This window comes from Anomaloglossus baeobatrachus, unplaced genomic scaffold (genome assembly GCF_048569485.1).
Source record: "Anomaloglossus baeobatrachus isolate aAnoBae1 unplaced genomic scaffold, aAnoBae1.hap1 Scaffold_276, whole genome shotgun sequence".
Taxonomy (NCBI): Eukaryota; Metazoa; Chordata; class Amphibia; order Anura; family Aromobatidae; genus Anomaloglossus; species Anomaloglossus baeobatrachus.
This window is the reverse complement of record NW_027442251.1, coordinates 323,650-342,523: the sequence shown is the minus strand read 5'-3', so window position 1 is coordinate 342,523 and position 18,874 is coordinate 323,650. Positions and strand designations below refer to the sequence as shown.

At 46.1% G+C, this 18,874-nt stretch overlaps 1 pseudogene; it reads left to right on the top strand.

Moving 5' to 3' along the window:
• The first annotated feature begins 1,318 nt into the window (after nt 1-1,318).
• On the top strand, nt 1,319-1,525 carry LOC142265724 (U2 spliceosomal RNA; annotated as a pseudogene).
• Nucleotides 1,526-18,874: the final 17,349 nt, after the last annotated feature.

Sequence of the window (18,874 nt, the reverse complement as noted above, 5' to 3'; positions counted from 1 at the left end):
GGATGTTTGCTGAAGACTTGCTCGTATTCTTGCACTAGCCTGTAGACCCCCTTCTTGTGATGTGAAGGTGTGGAGTCAGTGCCTACGTGTAATTCCTTACACCACTCCTCTGGCTGACTTGGTGAGCTGTCACTGAATGGGTGGGCTGAAGCAATGGTGGATGCTGCTGTTTGGATAGCATGTGTATCTACTGAGAACAGCTTATCAATGGTGGCAAATCGGAGCAGCTTAATCTCTTGCTCTCCGCAGTTCAACACTCTCATGGGCACTCTTCCCTTCCATATTAATGAATAAAACTATGATGTAAATAGCATATAGATACCCCACAAATGCAGATAAAAGTAGGTTATGGGAAAAGGGGGAAGAGAGAAACAGGAAAATAGTGGAATAAAGTATACCTTCCAGGTGGGAGAGGAAATGGCAGCACAGCCAGTGGAGGTGAAGCAAGGGGAGCCTGCAACTAAAGAGTTGAGAGCGTTATCACATGGTGACTGAGCCTGATTGTAACGGGAGCATAGAGGTGCCGATCCTGTCTTACCTGCGTTGGTGTAGAAGTGGGTGTCCTGTGGTGGAGTCAGCTGTGTGCAGTGGTGGCCGTGGGTTCTTTTATGTGCGACCGTAGTAATAGCTGCGCCCACTTCCTGTATGGGAGTGGAATGCAGTGAGGCTAATGGAACGCACGCCTGCGCATTTGTGTTTAACGTCACGCATGTGCAGAACGGAGAAAAGGCTGCGCTCACTTCCTAATGAAAGGGAGTGAGACGCAGCTGGGAAGGGAAGGGAAAAGATTAGGGTTTGGGGATGATGAAAGGGCTTTCTACGGGCAAGGATGGCAAAGGGTGGCAGTGACGGAAAGTCAGGCAGCCTGTCCTGTCCTGTCCTGTCCGTCCGTCTTTTTGTATCATGAATTGGAAAGACTGCAAGGGGGAGGGGAGGTGCTTGGAGGAGGAGGAGTTATTCAGATTAATTGCAGTGGGCGGCGGCTGCAAAAAGCATCATTCTTCTTGTTTTTGCTCTGCAAAACAGCCTTTTCAAGGGTTGGCTTGGGTGACAAAATGTCTTCTGTAGGCGTGGGTTTGTCTCCCTCTCCCTAAGATGTGTCCGGTATAGGCCAGGGTGCCACTCAAGGCCGTAACCAATTCGGGTTATAGCTTCTCGGCCTTTTGGCTAAGATCAAGTGTAGTTTCGGAGGACGCTACCTTGGTCGGTACTGGAAGGTGCCTGGGATTGCACGTCTGCCGGCCTTGAGGAAGTGTGTGCGCCTTCTGGTGACACATAGCCCTCTTGTGCCTGGACGGTTCCCAGGCAACGGGAGGCGATCACCTTTGTTATTTTGAAGTCCTACTGATAAACAGAAAAAAAAAAAAAATAAATCTGTTCTTATCAGTTTAATATCTGATACGTCCCCTCTCTGGGGACCATATATTAAATGGATTTTTAGAACAAGGAGATGGAAAAAATCTTGCTCTGTCCACTCCACGCATTGACCTGGTATTGCAGTACCTCCAGGACCGGTGCACCCCTTCTTAACCCAGTTTCCAAAAGCAGAACTCAATTCACCTGATTCAAATGAGCCCCATTAGTGAATTGAAAGAAAGCAAAAACTTTATATGCACCTCAATTTGGCCAATTCACTTTTCACACTTTCACCCTTTTTTTTATCTTTCACACCTTTTACTTGCTTTATTGATGCAAAAGCTGTGCCAAATAGCAAACTCATCTCCACTCAACTTGACCAACTCTGCTATGTCCCGTGCAGTATCTTATTCTCAGTCTTATCTAGATCATTTGCAATTGAATAGAATAGATCCCTTTTGGACACATTGGATTCAGCTGCTGCAGTGACTGCAGGTGTTAGAAGATGCAGACTTGGCATCAGGTGCTGTCTATCAGATTCCACTCCAATTAAAGCTTCCATTGTTTTTCGGTGTTTTCTTTGAGCAATGATGATGTCTTTAGTGATCTGTTGGCTCCCTCTCCTGGAGGAAGAGTTTGCTTGCTCTTGGACTTTCAAAAAGAGAGGTCATGATAGACATTTAGCTTCTGAGCCCAATTGGGGACAGTCATGGGTGATGAATGTTTTGCAACCTGCTGCGAAGCCTGATACCGCAATATAAGGAACGTCAAATACTAAGAATGGGCGGCCTATGAAAGAATTAGTACTTTCATTAAGCATACTTAAACGGCTAATTGGGAATAGACAAACTGTAAAAAGCCCTCTGAGAAAGCCCCTCTCTAACCTTTGTTAGTAAGCTTTTCTGTAGTCTGCCTGTTGATGTATTTTCCGTTTGAACAGTGCACAACATGAAGTGACGGAACACTGGCTTGTCACAATGTCCCCCGCTGACATCACGATAGCGCTGCTGCCTAGAAAGCCAGCTGCGCAGCAGAAGTTGCTCTTTGGGTGGGATGGTGGGCTAATGTATCTATTCCTGCTTGGTGTGAGTTTGACATGATCTAGAGCAACGAGTTCCAGCGGCTAGCGGTTGATTATTGGCTGTAATGGGGCTTTCTGGCTGGTGCCAGCCTTTCTTCTTAGCACACAGGAACCACAATCCCTACACCATGCTTCGATGGATTCTCTCATCCCAGCCCAGTAAAACTACATATTTCACACAGTTATAAGCAGCCCATGGGCATTCACCTGGATTAAAACCCATAACAGCTCATAGACCAAACAATCAATCTACCACTGGACCAAACATGTTATGGTTATGCGTTTTCATTGGATGGATAATCGAAGCCATGTTTTTTTCCTTTCTGTTGGGTTTGTTGTGTGAGTAGCCTATAGGATTAAGTTGGTTACCGCAGGCAGTGGATTTAACTTCCTGTCTTTGGTCCAGTGGTAGATGGATTGTCTGGTCTATGAGCTGTTATTGGTTTGAATGCAGGTGAATGCCCATGGGCTGCTTATGACTGTGTAAAATATGTAGTTTTACTGGGCTGGGATGAGAGAATCCATTGAAGCATGGTGTAGGGATTGTGGTTCCTGTGTGCTAAGAAGAGAGGCTGGCACCAGCCAGAAAGCCCCATTGCAGCCAATAATCACTTAATAACTTTTTCAACTTGTCATCATATGGGAGGCCTTCCATTCCTTGTAGTAGTCTAGTTGCCCACCTTTGAACTGACTCTAACTTCTGAATGTCCTTTTTAAAATGTGGAGCCCAAAACTGGTTCCCATATTCCAGATGTAGCCTTACAAGTGATTTATAGAGGTTGATCATCTTTACTTATCATTTAAAACTTTCAAACTGGTACACTCAACACATAAAGCCCCCCCCTTTTAAAGAGTAGTTTCCCTGTACCTAAGTGGGGGTCTACCTAGGTTGGAGCGAGTGGACCTTCGGGGTCCGGTGTCAGTGGTGACAGGCAGTGGGGCAGAGGGAACAGTCAGTTCCTCCTCCCTGCTATCATGTGGGGCAGGCGGAGGCGTAGGGGAGCTGGGTACAGGTACATCCCTGGGCACTGGCTCGCGGTTAACCGTTTCCATCATTTCTTCATCCACGGGTTGTGGGAACAGTATCACTGGAAGGATCACCGCACCGTTCTGTGTAGGCCAGTCTGCTGGAAAATCACCCATCATGGTGTGGATTACCTCTTTTTCCTTCTCCACTGGACTGGGAACTGGAGCCTCATCCGCTACTCTCAATGCTGGTGGGCACTTCTTCAGGTGGTCTCGGGAAACCGTGGCCAAAGTCCCCCCCTGGTCATGGCTGATCTGGTAGGCCTTCCCATTCTCCCATCCTGTGGGCTGGACTACATACGGGGTTTTTTCCCATTGATCATCCAGCTTGTGGGCCCTTCTTTTCCGCTTCAGCACTACATCCCCAGGTTGGAAGGAACCGGCAGGCGCCTTCTTGTTGAAGCACTGCTCCTGTTGTCCCCGACTCCGGCACAAGTTCTTTTCAACATACTCCTGGACCTGTCGGTACTGTGTCCTCCGCCGAGTGTCCCATTCAGCTGTCGACAGGAGTGCTTCTGAAGCTTCCAAGCCCATTTCCAGATCCACTGGTAGCCGGCCGGGACGAGCTCTCATCAGGTATGCTGGAGTGCATTTCGTAGAGCTGGAAGGGATGTTGTTGTACATATCGACCAGGTCAGGTAGCTTCTCCAGCCACAGGTTCCGCTCTTCCAGTGGTAACGTCTTGAGGAGGCCCAGGACCAAGTGGTTCATCTTTTCACAAATGCCATTGGTTTGGGCGTGGTAAGGCGTGGTCCGGATTTTCTTGCAGCCGTACAACTGGCAGAATTCCTGGAATACCTCTGCTTCAAAGGCCGGACCCTGGTCGGTAAGCACCCTCTCCGGGTACCAATGCGGTCAACAGAAATAAGCCTGGAAAGCCTTAGCAGCGGTGCGGCCGGTTAAGTCCTTAACTGGGACAACCACCAGGAACCTCGAGTAGTGGTCTACGATGGTCAGAGCGTAGGTGTACCCACTTCGGCTGGGGGTGAGCTTTACATGGTCAAGGGGAACCAGCTCCAGCGGTTGGTGTGTAATGATCGGGTGTAGGTGTGCCTTCTGGCTGGCCTCGTCCTTCCTTCTCAATGCGCAAGGGCCACATTCTCGGCACCAGGCCTCCACAGATTCCCGCATTCCACTCCAATAGAACCGCTCTCTTAACAACATCTCTAGCTTCTTCCACCCGAAGTGCACTGCACCATCATGGTATGCTTGCAGGACGGTGGGCACTTTAGCCTGGGGAATCACCAGCTGGCGGATCTTCTCGTGAGTCTTTGGATTAATCAGCTCGCGATACAACTTCCCCTGGTGTAGGTATAGCCGGGTCCGTTCTTGCCACAGACGTTGGGCTTCGGCAGGGGCAGCAGGGTCTATCCCAGCAGAACCCTGTTCCACTAGAGTCTTGACCAGGCGGACAGCAGGTGCCTGGTCCTGAGCTTCCTGCCAGTCCTGTCGGGGCAGCGGATCCAGGTTCACCTGTTGTTGGTAGACGTGCACCTTCTCAGTGAATGGCCGGTGAAATGCAGGCAACTCGATCTCTTCGAGGTCATCATCCTCTGGCCCCTCTTCCGACAGGTGGGGCATCCGGGAGAGTGCATTGGCATTGACGTTGGTACGGCCGGCCCGGTACTTGATGGTGAAATCGTAGTTGGCTAACCTGGTCACCCACCGCTGCTCCAACGCGCCCAGCTTGGCCGTATCTAGATGGGTCAGCAGGTTATTGTCTGTGTACGCGGTGAACTTGGCTGCTGCCAGGTAATGGCGGAAACGCTCGGTGATAGCCCACACCAGTGCCAAGAGCTCAAGCTTGAAGGAGATGTAGTTCTCAGGGTTCCTCTCAGTCGGTCGGAGTTTTCGGCTAGCATAAGCTATTACCTTTTCCCTTCTGTCTTGGACCTGGGATAGAACAGCCCCCAAGCCCACATTGCTGGCGTCGGTGTAGAGGATGAATGGGCGGCTGTAGTCAGGGTACGCTAGGATTTCCTCTCCGGTCAGGGCTGTTCTCAGCTGGCGGAAGGATTCCTCATGCTTTTCTTCCCACACCAATGGGGCTACTAGGGATCTACCACCCTTGGTCTGTCCTACGAGGAGGTCTTGCATGGGGGCAGCCATCTTTGTGTACCCCTTAATGAAGCGACGGTAATATCCCACCAGGCCCAGAAACTGCCTCACTTCCCTCACTGTGGTCGGTCTCGGCCAGTCTTGGATGGCGGTGATCTTCTCGGGGTTGGGGGCGACACCTTCCGCACCAACCACATGTCCTAGGTACTGCACTCTGGGTTTCAGCAGATGACACTTTGAGGGCTTCAACTTCATCCCATACTTGGCAAGGGACGCGAACACCTCGGCTAGGTGCTCCAGGTGGGCTTCATACGTCTGTGAGTACACAATCACATCATCCAAGTACAGCAAAACGGTCCCATAGGCAGTCTTCTCTCGGTCTTCCGGTGCCACGGCCACCTGCCAGTACCCGCTGGTGAGGTCAAGGGTGGAGAAGTAGTTAGCGGTTCTCAGCGAGGCCAGGGACTCTTTGATGCGGGGCAGAGGGTAAGCATCCTTATGCGTTATCTGGTTAATCTTCCGGTAATCCACACACATCCGCATGGTGCCATCCTTCTTCTTAACCAGCACCAACGGAGCGGCCCAGGGACTACAGCTGTCCCTAATAACCTCTGCCTCCTTCATGTTCCTCAACATGTCTTTGGCGCATTGGTAGTGCGCAGGGGGAATAGGCCTGTATCTCTCTTTAATAGGGGAGTGTGTACCGGTAGGGATGTGGTGTTGAACCCCTTTAATCTGCCCAAAATCTAGAGGGTGCTTGCTAAAAACCCGCTCATACTCCTGTACCACCCGGTATACCCCTTCCTTGTGGTGTATGGGGGTATCATCAGTGCCGACATGTAGCTCTCGATACCACTCGCCTAACTCCCCCAGGGATGAGTGGGAACCGGCAGCAGGCGGTGTGACCGGGGGAACGGCTTCATGGATCGTGTGGGGATCTAGAGTGAACAATTTGGCAAGGGTAGCGTACCGGGTGGTGCATGAATGCACACATATTGGTTTTATAATCTTATTGTATTACTTTATATTCTTATTTCACTTGTGCATATCTCCACCATAATCCTGGCTAAGAAATATAGCTTTTTTTGGGGTACACAGGTAGTAAGGTCTTCTTTCTATTTCTTTAGGGGTGATATAGCCTGGTGGAACTCTAGACCTCTAACATTATATATGCACCCTTTTTCTTTATGGTTCTTGGACACCTTATAACATTCTTCCATACATATATATCTTTCTCATAAATTATAAATAATTAGGCATTTTTATATATTTTATTTACATTTTCATAAATAACTTTTTACAAAGCATGGGGGACATTCTCACATACATATAATTTTCATGTACGCATTCTGAAAATTTACGCATAAACCGTACACACTCCTTTTTGTAACAATTTCTATAACTCATTCGCTGAACTCTCATCCCGGATATTCATTCTTACACCGAATTTCCTGTTATAACACAACATTCATGATTTTTATTCAATTTATTTTTATTTTTTAGGTTTATTAGTAGTGATGAGCGAGTACTAAAAAGCTCGGGTGCTCGAAGCTCGGGCCGAGCCTCCCAAGATACTCGTGTACTCGGCCCGAGCACCGAGCCCAATGTTATCCTATGGGAGACCCGAGTATTTTTGTGAAATGACCACCGGCAGCATGTAGAAACCCTAAAAATGGCACAAAAGTCTCCGAAGAGTGCTCAAATGACATGGCAACAGCATGAGGAAGACCCCTTGAAGCATTTATCACTCAAAAGTCACAGCTGTGAATAATTTTGTCCACGTTTTACGCCATTTTTACGGACTCACCAGAAAACCTTCCAAAATGACACCAAAATGATTTTTCATAGCGGAAATGTTAAGGGCACATACCCAATAGTGAGATAGAGCTAATGTATGTTACTTTTTGAGATCAATACATGAAAGATTTTACGTAAAACATTGTGTGGCACTCCGATGTCCCTGAGAAGAGACGTACATAAAGGCCTCTGAGTCTAATGTGCCCATTTTGAGGAACTGAGTCTTTGTAGTATTTTCCTTTGCCAGGGCAGTCCAAAATTGTGAGGTTCACCAATGCCCCTGCATACAGACGTGCATGATGGCCTGTAAACCTGAAGTGCCCATTGTAAGGAAGTGGGTCTATTGTAGTATAGCCCTTAGGCAGGGCAGCCAAAAATTGGGAGGCTCCACGTTGTCCCTGGATAGAGACGTGCATGAGGGCCTCAAAACATTAAGTGTCCAGTGTCAGGAAGTGGGTGTATTATAGTATAGCCCTTAGGCAGGGCAGCCAAAAATTGGGAGGCTCTACGTTGTCCCTGGATAGAGACGTGCATGAGGGCCTGTAAACCTGAAGTGCCCATTGGAAGGAAGTGGGTCTTTTGTAGTATAGCCCTTTGGCAGGGCAGCCAAAAATTGGGAGGCTCCACGTTGTCCCTGGATAGAGACGTGCATGAGGGCCTGTAAACCTGAAGTGCCCATTGGAAGGAAGTGGGTCTTTTGTAGTATAGCCCTTTGGCAGGGCAGCCAAAAATTGGGAGGCTCCACGTTGTCCCTGGATAGAGACATGCATGAGGGCCTCAAAACATTAAGTGTCCATTGTCAGGAAGTGGGTGTATTATAGTATAGCCCTTAGGCAGGGCAGCCAAAAATTGGGAGGCTCCACGTTGTCCCTGGATAGAGACGTGCATGAGGGCCTGTAAACCTGAAGTGCCCATTGGAAGGAAGTGGGTCTTTTGTAGTATAGCCCTTTGGCAGGGCAGCCAAAAATTGGGAGGCTCCACGTTGTCCCTGGATAGAGACGTGCATGAGGGCCTCAAAACATTAAGTGTCCATTGTCAGGAAGTGGGTGTATTATAGTATAGCCCTTTGGCAGGGCAGCCAAAAATTGGGAGGCTCCACGTTGTCCCTGGATAGAGACGTGCATGAGGGCCTCAAAACATTAAGTGTCCATTGTCAGGAAGTGGGTGTATTATAGTATAGCCCTTAGGCAGGGCAGCCAAAAATTGGGAGGCTCCACGTTGTCCCTGGATAGAGACGTGCATGAGGGCCTCAAAACATTAAGTGTCCATTGTCAGGAAGTGGGTCTTTTGTAGTATAGCCCTTTGGCAGGGCAGCCAAAAATTGGGAGGCTCCACGTTGTCCCTGGATAGAGACGTGCATGAGGGCCTCAAAACATTAAGTGTCCATTGTCAGGAAGTGGGTGTATTATAGTATAGCCCTTAGGCAGGGCAGCCAAAAATTGGGAGGCTCCACGTTGTCCCTGGATAGAGACGTGCATGAGGGCCTCAAAACATTAAGTGTCCATTGTCAGGAAGTGGGTCTTTTGTAGTATAGCCCTTTGGCAGGGCAGCCAAAAATTGGGAGGCTCCACGTTGTCCCTGGATAGGGACGTGCATGAGGGCCTCAAAACATTAAGTGTCCATTGTCAGGAAGTGGGTGTATTATAGTATAGCCCTTTGGCAGGGCAGCCAAAAATTGGGAGGCTCCACGTTGTCCCTGCATAGAGACGTGCATGAGGGCCTCAAAACATTGTTCCCATTGCAAAGGAGCGGGTCTCCTGTCGTTGTAATGTCCATTCTGCAAAGAATGGGCGAAAAAAATTACCACTGGGGGTATACCTGAAACAAAGGCCTAACTCTTGTAACGGTCATCATGGTGGCGCATGAGGAGAAGGAGGAGCAGTCCAGCGATTATCCAAAGTCCAGAAGTGTGTACCCATGGGTGACTGGAGGTACATGGCAAATTCCCGTTACAAACTTTAAATTCCGCTCTCATTTGCTGGTGGTGTGGTGAAGTCTGGCCCAATCCAACCCTTGTTCATCTTGATCAGAGTCAGCCTGTCAGCATTTTCAGTTGACAGGTGGGTGCGTTTATCTGTAATGATTCCACCTGCGGCACTAAAAACACGCTCTGACAAAACGCTAGCGGCAGGGCAGGCCAGGACTTCCAAGGCGTAGAGAGCCAATTCATGCCACGTGTCCACCTTGGATACCCAATAATTGTAAGGCACAGAGGAATGTCGGAGTACAGTTGTTCGATCTGCAAGGTACTCCTTGAGCATCTGGGCAAACTTAGGATTTCTTGTGGCACTACCCCGCACCTCAGGGGCTGTGGTACGTGAGGGGCTGAGAAAACTGTCCCACATCTTAAAGACTGTTCCCCTACCTCTGGCGGATTGGACTTGTGCCTCTCTCGGCTGTACGCCTTGGTTGTCCACTGATTCCTGACCTATGCCGCTAGCGTTTTGTGAGGGGAATGCTTTGCCTACTTCCGTGACTATGGCCTTCCGGAACTGCTGCATTTTGGTTGACCTCTCCGCCTCGGGAATAAGAGACATAAAGTTCTCCTTGTAGCGTGGGTCTAACAGTGTTACCAACCAGTAATGATTGTCGGCCAAGATGTTCTTAACGCGAGGGTCACGAGACAGGCAGCTTACCATAAAGTCAGCCATGTGCGCCAGACTCTTAACAGCCAGGACTTCAGTAGCCTGACCAACACGTTGACTGAACATGCTGTCCTCCTCCTCCTCCTCCTCCTCCTCCTCATCTACCCTGTCCTCTGGCCAGCCACGCTGAACCGAGGATATGACTGGTGTGCATGTCATATCCTCAATTTGGCCGGAGATTTGCTCCATGTCTTCATCCTCCTCCTCGTCATAGTCCTCCACTGCACGTTGTGATGAGACGAGGCTGGGCTGTGTGTTATCACCCACACCCACTACTGTTTCTTGCTGCAACTCATCGCGCTCCGCCTGCAATGCATCATGTTTGGTTTTGAGCAGAGACCGTTTTAGAAGGCAGAGTAGCGGTATGGTGACGCTAATAATGGCGTCATCTTATACCTTTATGATGTTATTGTTTATTCTAAAGCAAACAAGATTTTAGGGTGTATAAAAAGGGAGATTAGATCCGGTGATCCCAACGTATTGTTAACCCTCTATAAATCACTTGTAAGGCCACATCTGGAATATGGGGTAAAGTCCTGAACAGGTTGATAACCATTGGTTTGAGCATGGTAGGGTGTAGTGCGCATCTTCCTGCATCCGCCATAACCTTCCCTTAGGATATACTGTGCCCTTATCAGATTGGTTGTACAAGGTTGCTTCTCTTATTGGATGGATTTCAAGCTGCATGGATAATGTTCATTTAAATGATGTGGATAGAAAGACTGAAGATATCTACATGTAGTCCATCATGAATCAATACTATTTTACACAGTCATAAGCAGCCCATGGGCATTCACCTGCATTCAAACCAATAACAGCTCATAGACCAGACAATCCATCTACCACTGGACCAAAGACAGGAAGTTAAATCCACTGCCTGCGGTAACCAACTTAATCCTATAGGCTACTCACACAACAAACCCAACAGAAAGGAAAAAAACATGGCTTCGATTATCCATCCAATGAAAACGCATAACCATTGTGAGCCATTGGACAATGCAATTGGACACTTGGTGACATGGTGCACGGCCCAATGAATCAAGTCTTTACTTCATATTCACGGTTTAAGCCCTTGGGTTCTAATGTGCCCAGAGTACATATCCAGAAAGATTCTCTTTCTTTGAGCTAAACACAAGTCAACAATACATTGTAAGCAGATTCTATTACCAGTCCCACACCATTTTGTGACGCATAATCACACAGTGATCCAATTAACATTCCAAGTCATCGAACATGTCCAAGCCATACGCAGAGGAGGCAATAGAATTAGGAAGCTCAAAGAAAGGGAATCTTTCTGGATATATACTCTGGGCACATTGGAACCCAAAGGCTTAAACCATGAATATGAAGTACAGACTTGATTCATTGGGCCATGCATGGACATAATGGACATAATTCTAATAGGCAGGACAGGTAATAAGGAGCACAAGTTATATGCTAAAATGTGTTGTGTGACAAGACAGACACAGGAAAAGACATGATAACAGGTGTAGGGACCAACAAGGTGAGACAAGGGGTATCAGGATAGGGTCAAGTAGGTATGAATGTAGTAATGGGGCAGGCATAGAGAATTGTATGTGAATGTGAATTACAATAAATCACTAAGGAAAGGAATATGTGAGTGTGTGCCTAATGTAAACTAATATTGTACTGGCAAAATTATAGATGGAAAGGGAGAAGGGGAGGGGGGGAGAGAGGAGGCTGTAATTGACTACAAGGGTATGAGTTATGAGTGATCATAGGGATAGTGTTACATAAGTGGAAATACCTATGGAGGACCGGATGTGTAAGCGCATACCTTATACAAACCTATAGAGTGCTGATGGGTGAGAGTGTGATGTTAGATATAAGACATCCTATAGTGAATAGTGAGCCGTAATCAAGTGCAACAGGGATATTTCACGTGACTATGGGAACCTGGAAGGTAAAGAAAGGGGAGAAAAAACTGTTAGACAAGGTAATCAGACATAATGTAACCAGTTGATCAGACATGATCACCTGGTTTGAGACCCCCTGCCTTACACTATATAGATATCATGTTCATTCCCCATCTATCTTGCTCAGGAGAGCATCTCCCTCCCCCGGCACCAAGAGCAGCTCATACTGAATTGTTACATTGACTAGTAACACTGCACACAGAAATGCACCTTAATATTCCACTGTTAACCCTTTCCTCCCAGCAGTAACACACAACTCCTCACCTTGATATCATGGTGATTTATGGTCAGAATGACTTCAATGCGATCAGTGATTTCTATTCTAGCTCTGCTCACATAGATTTTATATCCACACTCAACTATAGGCCGTTCTTCATATTTTGGGGGCTTTTAGTCAGATATACTAGTTTGTGCCTGTATAGTATTGGTGTAGATGGGAGTGTAGGGCATGGGTTACATGGCACTGTGGTGGAATACTGATGGGAGGTATTGGTGCTGTGTTTGATGCTTCTACTGGGTATTTTCCTACAAATACTGGAACAGCTCACTGCTTAGAATGATCCTTCCCAGCTCTATAATATATTATATATACCCCACAATGCAGGCTCACACACACATTTGTCTCAAGTGTGTTGTAGGGACACAGATACAGTCTTGGTCATGTGACTAAAGGCTACTTTACACACTGCGATATCGGTCCCGATATCGCTAGTGTGGGTACCCGCCCCCATCTGTTGCGCGACACGGGCAAATCGCTGCCCATGCCGCACAACACCGACCAGACCCGTCACACATACTTACCTGCCCGGCGACGTCGCTGTGTCCGGCGAACCGCCTCCTTTCTAAGGGGGCGGTCCGTGCGGCGTCACAGCGACGTCACTGAGCGACCGCCCAATAGCAGCGGAGGGGCGGAGATGAGTGGCCGGAACATCCCGCCCACCTCCTTCCTTCCTCATAGCGGCTGGGAGGCAGGTAAGGAGAGGTTCCTCGTTTCTGCGGTGTCACACGGAGCAATGTGTGCTGCCGCAGGAGCGACGAACTACATCGTTACTGCTGCAGTAACGATAATCGAGAATGGAGACCCATGTCACCGATGAGCGATTTTGCACGTTTTTGCAACGATGCAAAATCGCTCATCGGTATCACACGCAGCAACATCGCTAATGCGGCCGGATGTGCGTCACAAATTCCGTGACCCCAACGACTCCGCATTAGCGATGTCGCAGCGTGTAAAGCCCCCTTTAGTGGGAGTGGTGTACAGGGTCTTAGCAGTAAAGAGTATTCCATATTTCTGCCAGATACCCACAGAGATATTGAAATCTGAAAAAAGAGACTTCTGCTCATTGAAGGTAAGAACTGCTCACATAGCGTTCAACTCCACAGCAAACGAGTGCTCTAGCACTGGCATCTCAGCAGGGATATTCCCCTACTACACATGTGTGTCTAGGTCACTGTGACAGTTTACAGGACATAACTCAGGGCACCTAGACAGAAGGCAGAGGGACTACTTTCTATTTCTGGTGTAGAGCTTAGTACAATATATATATATTTATACTATTACATGGGACACATGTACCTTGTATTACCATTATTCGCTGTATATGAACCCCTTTTCTCCAGGCATTATTTGTCTATAGCATTTTTCACGAACCTGAGGCAACTGAGAACCCTTCAGTGAAGGAATTCCACTAACCCTCACAATACCTACCAGGGGCCTCCCTGCAGTAACTCAGGTAGTTGTACCCATTCTCTTTCCGCATTCTATGTGTTCTTCTTCTTTCTTCTTTTTTTTCTTTTTTCTTCTTTTTATTTCTATCATGTAGTTCAGGGGTTTATAGATATATGTCCTGCATCTCATATTTCCTTTAGTGGTGCTTCTTACCCATTCTCATATCATTTACCCTAGTATTTCATGATCCTGAGGCGACTGAGAACCCTTTAATAAAGGAATCCTTTTTCACCTGAATTGTCAAGTGATACTTACCAGTGACTATCACGTAATGTTACAGGTAGTTCCATTTTCTTCCTCTTCTTTCTCTCCTTTCTTCTTTGTCACACGGTCCATTGTGTTATAGCCCACGTGTCATGATAACACTTGTACCATCTTTTCATTTAGATTCCACCTACAATTATTTACCGATTCCAGTTCTGGAATAGGCTTTCATCATCTACTCACTAGAATTCTCAAGTTCATAAGGTACTGAGACATATACATGTTCACACCATTATAAAGAACAAAGTATAAACATTGAGGTTTTTCTCACACCCATGTTCCTGTGTTCTTTGATATGATATGTGTTCATTTCCTTCACTATATAGGATTGCAAGTTTTCCATTTGTACCTTAATGGCAATGACGCTATACAATTGAACACATATCATCCTGTTATCCATATAGGTGTGTATTTACCTGCTTGACTATTTTTGGTTGTTTGATCCAGAATGTTTCTCCAGATAGGTCATGTGGAAATTTTCTTTCCTCAGTACAAATGTTTTCACTATGGCTTTGGAAAATTTTTTTGTATGTGCATCATGGTCATTTGACCCATTGTACTCTCAAGTAGCAATATATTGTACTGTTATGTTGTACTATGTACTAATTACGTGTTTATATGGTTTTGTAACCCTTTATGATCTTAGATAACTTTATCCTTGATAAAGACCTAAAAACAAGCTCGAAACGTTGGATGAATTATCCTTTTGCACAAATAAAGAATTTTCAGCATTCTAAGAGTTCTTTTCTTACGTTATTGATCACTATAGTGTGCCAGAGCTATTTCTATTGAATTGACTCTTATTTTTTCTGAGCACCTGCTATATACACAGTGAGCCAGACATATTCAATTTTCATTCAGAAGGCAGAGGGAAGCCTTAGCAGCTGAGCCTATATCTTGGCTTGTGAGCATTAGAACAGGCCGGCGATTACAGGGTAACATGAAAAATGTCCAGCTTGCATTATGACTAGAACATGACAATATCCTTTTAAGTACTAACCTATGATGCGTTCCTAAGCAGTTGATGTTATATGTTCTACATTTCATTTTCTGCATACTTTCCAAGTAGTAGAATTTGCTTTGATATAGGCAACTGGATTTTCACAATGAAAAGGCAAAGGATAACGCCCGAAAAAGACGCCATACATTATGTCAGTGCCATCACTGACAAACCTGGATTGACCATGAAATACATCAATCCCCTTAAAGGTGAGTTAAAACAAGTTTTAACTAAATTGCCTTAATATTGTCATGCATTAGAATGACTGTCTTAGGTAATGATAAATATTTTCTACAGGAAGAGGAGTGTTTGCTGAAACTGAAATCGAAAAAGGGAGTTTTGTTGCAGAATATCGAGGTGAGCTCACGTATGCACTTACGATGGTAGACAACTACTCGAGATTTATGGTTGTGGTACAAGTCAAAGATCTAATGGCCCATACTGCAGCGAAGGTCTTCCAAGCACACTTATGCAGACCTCATGGCTACTCAGAGAGAGTCCTCACAGATCAAGGCACTGCCTTTGAAGCGGAAATCTTCAAGGACTTCTGCAGCTTTTACCGATGCAGGAAGATGCGTACTACACCCTACCATGCTCAAACCAATGGTTATCAACCTGCTCAGGACTTTACCCCATATTCCAGATGTGGCCTTACAAGTGATTTATAGAGGGGTAACAATACGTTGGGATCATCGGATCTAATCTCCCTTTTTATACACCCTAAAATCTTGTTTGCGTTAGAATAAACAATAACATCATAAAGGTATAGCAGTACCGTTTCAAAGTTTCGGTGTCCCAAGCAGCATTCCATCAGCCTCTGGAAGGTTCCTGGCAAATTGCACAGCTCGAAGGGCATGCTTTTGAACTCGCAGAGACCCATCGGGGTGGCAAAGGCGGTCTTCTCCCGGTCTGCCTCAGCAACGGACACTTGCCAATAGTGACTAGTGAGATCAAGGGTAGAAAAATAATTTGCAGTTGTCAATGCAGCTAGCTATTCCTCAATACAGGGGAGTGGTGCTGTCCTTCTTCTTTAACAGGACCAACGGAGCTGCCCAGAGGCTACAACTGTCACGGATAACCCCAGCCTCCTTCATGTTGCTCAACATGTCCTTGGTACACTGGTAATGTGCAGGTAGATTTGGCTTATATCTCTCTTTGATGGGTGGGTGTGCACTTGTGGGGATGTAGTGTTTGACCCCTTTTATTTTTCAAAAGTCTAGCGGATGTTTGCTGAAGACTTGCTCGTATTCTTGCACTAGCCTGTAGACCCCCTTCTTGTGATGTGAAGGTGTGGAGTCAGTGCCTACGTGTAATTCCTTACACCACTCCTCTGGCTGACTTGGTGAGCTGTCACTGAATGGGTGGGCTGAAGCAATGGTGGATGCTGCTGTTTGGATAGCATGTGTATCTACTGAGAACAGCTTATCAATGGTGGCAAATCGGAGCAGCTTAATCTTTTGCTCTCCGCAGTTCAACACTCTCATGGGCACTCTTCCCTTCCATATTAATGAATAAAACTATGATGTAAATAGCATATAGATACCCCACAAATGCAGATAAAAGTAGGTTATGGGAAAAGGGGGAAGAGAGAAACAGGAAAATAGTGGAATAAAGTATACCTTCCAGGTGGGAGAGGAAATGGCAGCACAGCCAGTGGAGGTGAAGCAAGGGGAGACTGCAACTAAAGAGTTGAGAGCGTTATCACATGGTGACTGAGCCTGATTGTAACGGGAGCATAGAGGTGCCGATCCTGTCTTACCTGCGTTGGTGTAGAAGTGGGTGTCCTGTGGTGGAGTCAGCTATGTGCAGTGGTGGCCGTGGGCTCTTTTATGTGCGACCGTAGTAATAGCTGTGCCCACTTCCTGTATGGGAGTGGAATGCAGTGAGGCTAATGGAACGCACGCCTGCGCATTTGTGTTTAACGTCGCGCATGTGCAGAACGGAGAAAAGGCTGCGCTCACTTCCTAATGAAAGGGAGTGAGACGCAGCTGGGAAGGGAAGGGAAAAGATTAGGGTTTGGGGATGATGAAAGGGCTTTCTACGGGCAAGGATGGCAAAGGGTGGCAGTGACGGAAAGTCAGGCAGATGGTCCTGTCCTGTCCTGTCCGTCCGTCTTTTTGTATCATGAATTGGAAAGACTGCAAGGGGGAGGGGAGGTGCTTGTGCCCAAAAGGAGGAGTTATTCAGATTCATTGCAGTGGGCGGCGGCTGCAAAAAGCACCATTCTCCTTGTTTTTGCTCTGCAAAACAGCCTTTTCAAGGGTTTGGCTTGGGTGACAAAATGTCTTCTGTAGGCGTGGGTTTGTCTCCCTCTCCCTAAGATGTGTCCGGTATAGGCCAGGGTGCCACTCAAGGCCGTAACCAATTCGGGTTATAGCTTCTCGGCCTTTTGGCTAAGATCAAGTGTAGTTTCGGAGGACGCTACCTTGGTCGGTACTGGAAGGTGCCTGGGATTGCACGTCTGCCGGCCTTGAGGGAGTGTGTGCGCCTTCTGGTGACACATAGCCCTCTTGTGCCTGGACGGTTCCCAGGCAACGGGAGGCGATCACCTTTGTTATTTTGAAGTCCTACTGATAAACAGAAAAATAATGAAAATCCAGTTGCCTATATCAAAGCAAATTCTACTACTTGTAAAGTATGCAGAAAATGAAATGTAGAACATATAACATCAACTGCTTAGGAACGCATCATAGGTTAGTACTTAAAAGGATATTGTCATGTTCTAGTCATAATGCAAGCTGGACATTTTTCATGTTACCCTGTAATCGCCGGCCTGTTCTAATGCTCACAAGCCAAGATATAGGCTCAGCTGCTAAGGCTTCCCTCTGCCTTCTGAATGAAAATTGAATATGTCTGGCTCACTGTGTATATAGCAGGTGCTCAGAAAAAATAAGAGTCAATTCAATAGAAATAGCTCTGGCACACTATAGTGATCAATAACGTAAGAAAAGAACTCTTAGAATGCTGAAAATTCTTTATTTGTGCAAAAGGATAATTCATCCAACGTTTCGAGCTTGTTTTTAGGTCTTTATCAAGGATAAAGTTATCTAAGATCATAAAGGGTTACAAAACCATATAAACACGTAATTAGTACATAGTACAACATAACAGTACAATATATTGCTACTTGAGAGTACAATGGGTCAAATGACCATGATGCACATACAAAAAAATTTTCCAAAGCCATAGTGAAAACATTTGTACTGAGGAAAGAAAATTTCCACATGACCTATCTGGAGAAACATTCTGGATCAAACAACCAAAAATAGTCAAGCAGGTAAATACACACCTATATGGATAACAGGATGATATGTGTTCAATTGTATAGCGTCATTGCCATTAAGGTACAAATGGAAAACTTGCAATCCTATATAGTGAAGGAAATGAACACATATCATATCAAAGAACACAGGAACATGGGTGTGAGAAAAACCTCAATGTTTATACTTTGTTCTTTATAATGGTGTGAACATGTATATGTCTCAGTACCTTATGAACTTGAGAATTCTAGTGAGTAGATGATGAAAGCCTATTCCAGAACTGGAATCGGTAAATAATTGTAGGTGGAATCTAAATGAAAAGATGGTACAAGTGTTATCATGACACGTGGGCTATAACACAATGGACCGTGTGACAAAGAAGAAAGGAGAGAAAGAAGAGGAAGAAAATGGAACTACCTGTAACATTACGTGATAGTCACTGGTAAGTATCACTTGACAATTCAGGTGAAAAAGGATTCCTTTATTAAAGGGTTCTCAGTCGCCTCAGGATCATGAAATACTAGGGTAAATGATATGAGAATGGGTAAGAAGCACCACTAAAGGAAATATGAGATGCAGGACATATATCTATAAACCCCTGAACTACATGATAGAAATAAAAAGAAGAAAAAAGAAAAAAAAGAAGAAAGAAGAAGAACACATAGAATGCGGAAAGAGAATGGGTACAACTACCTGAGTTACTGCAGGGAGGCCCCTGGTA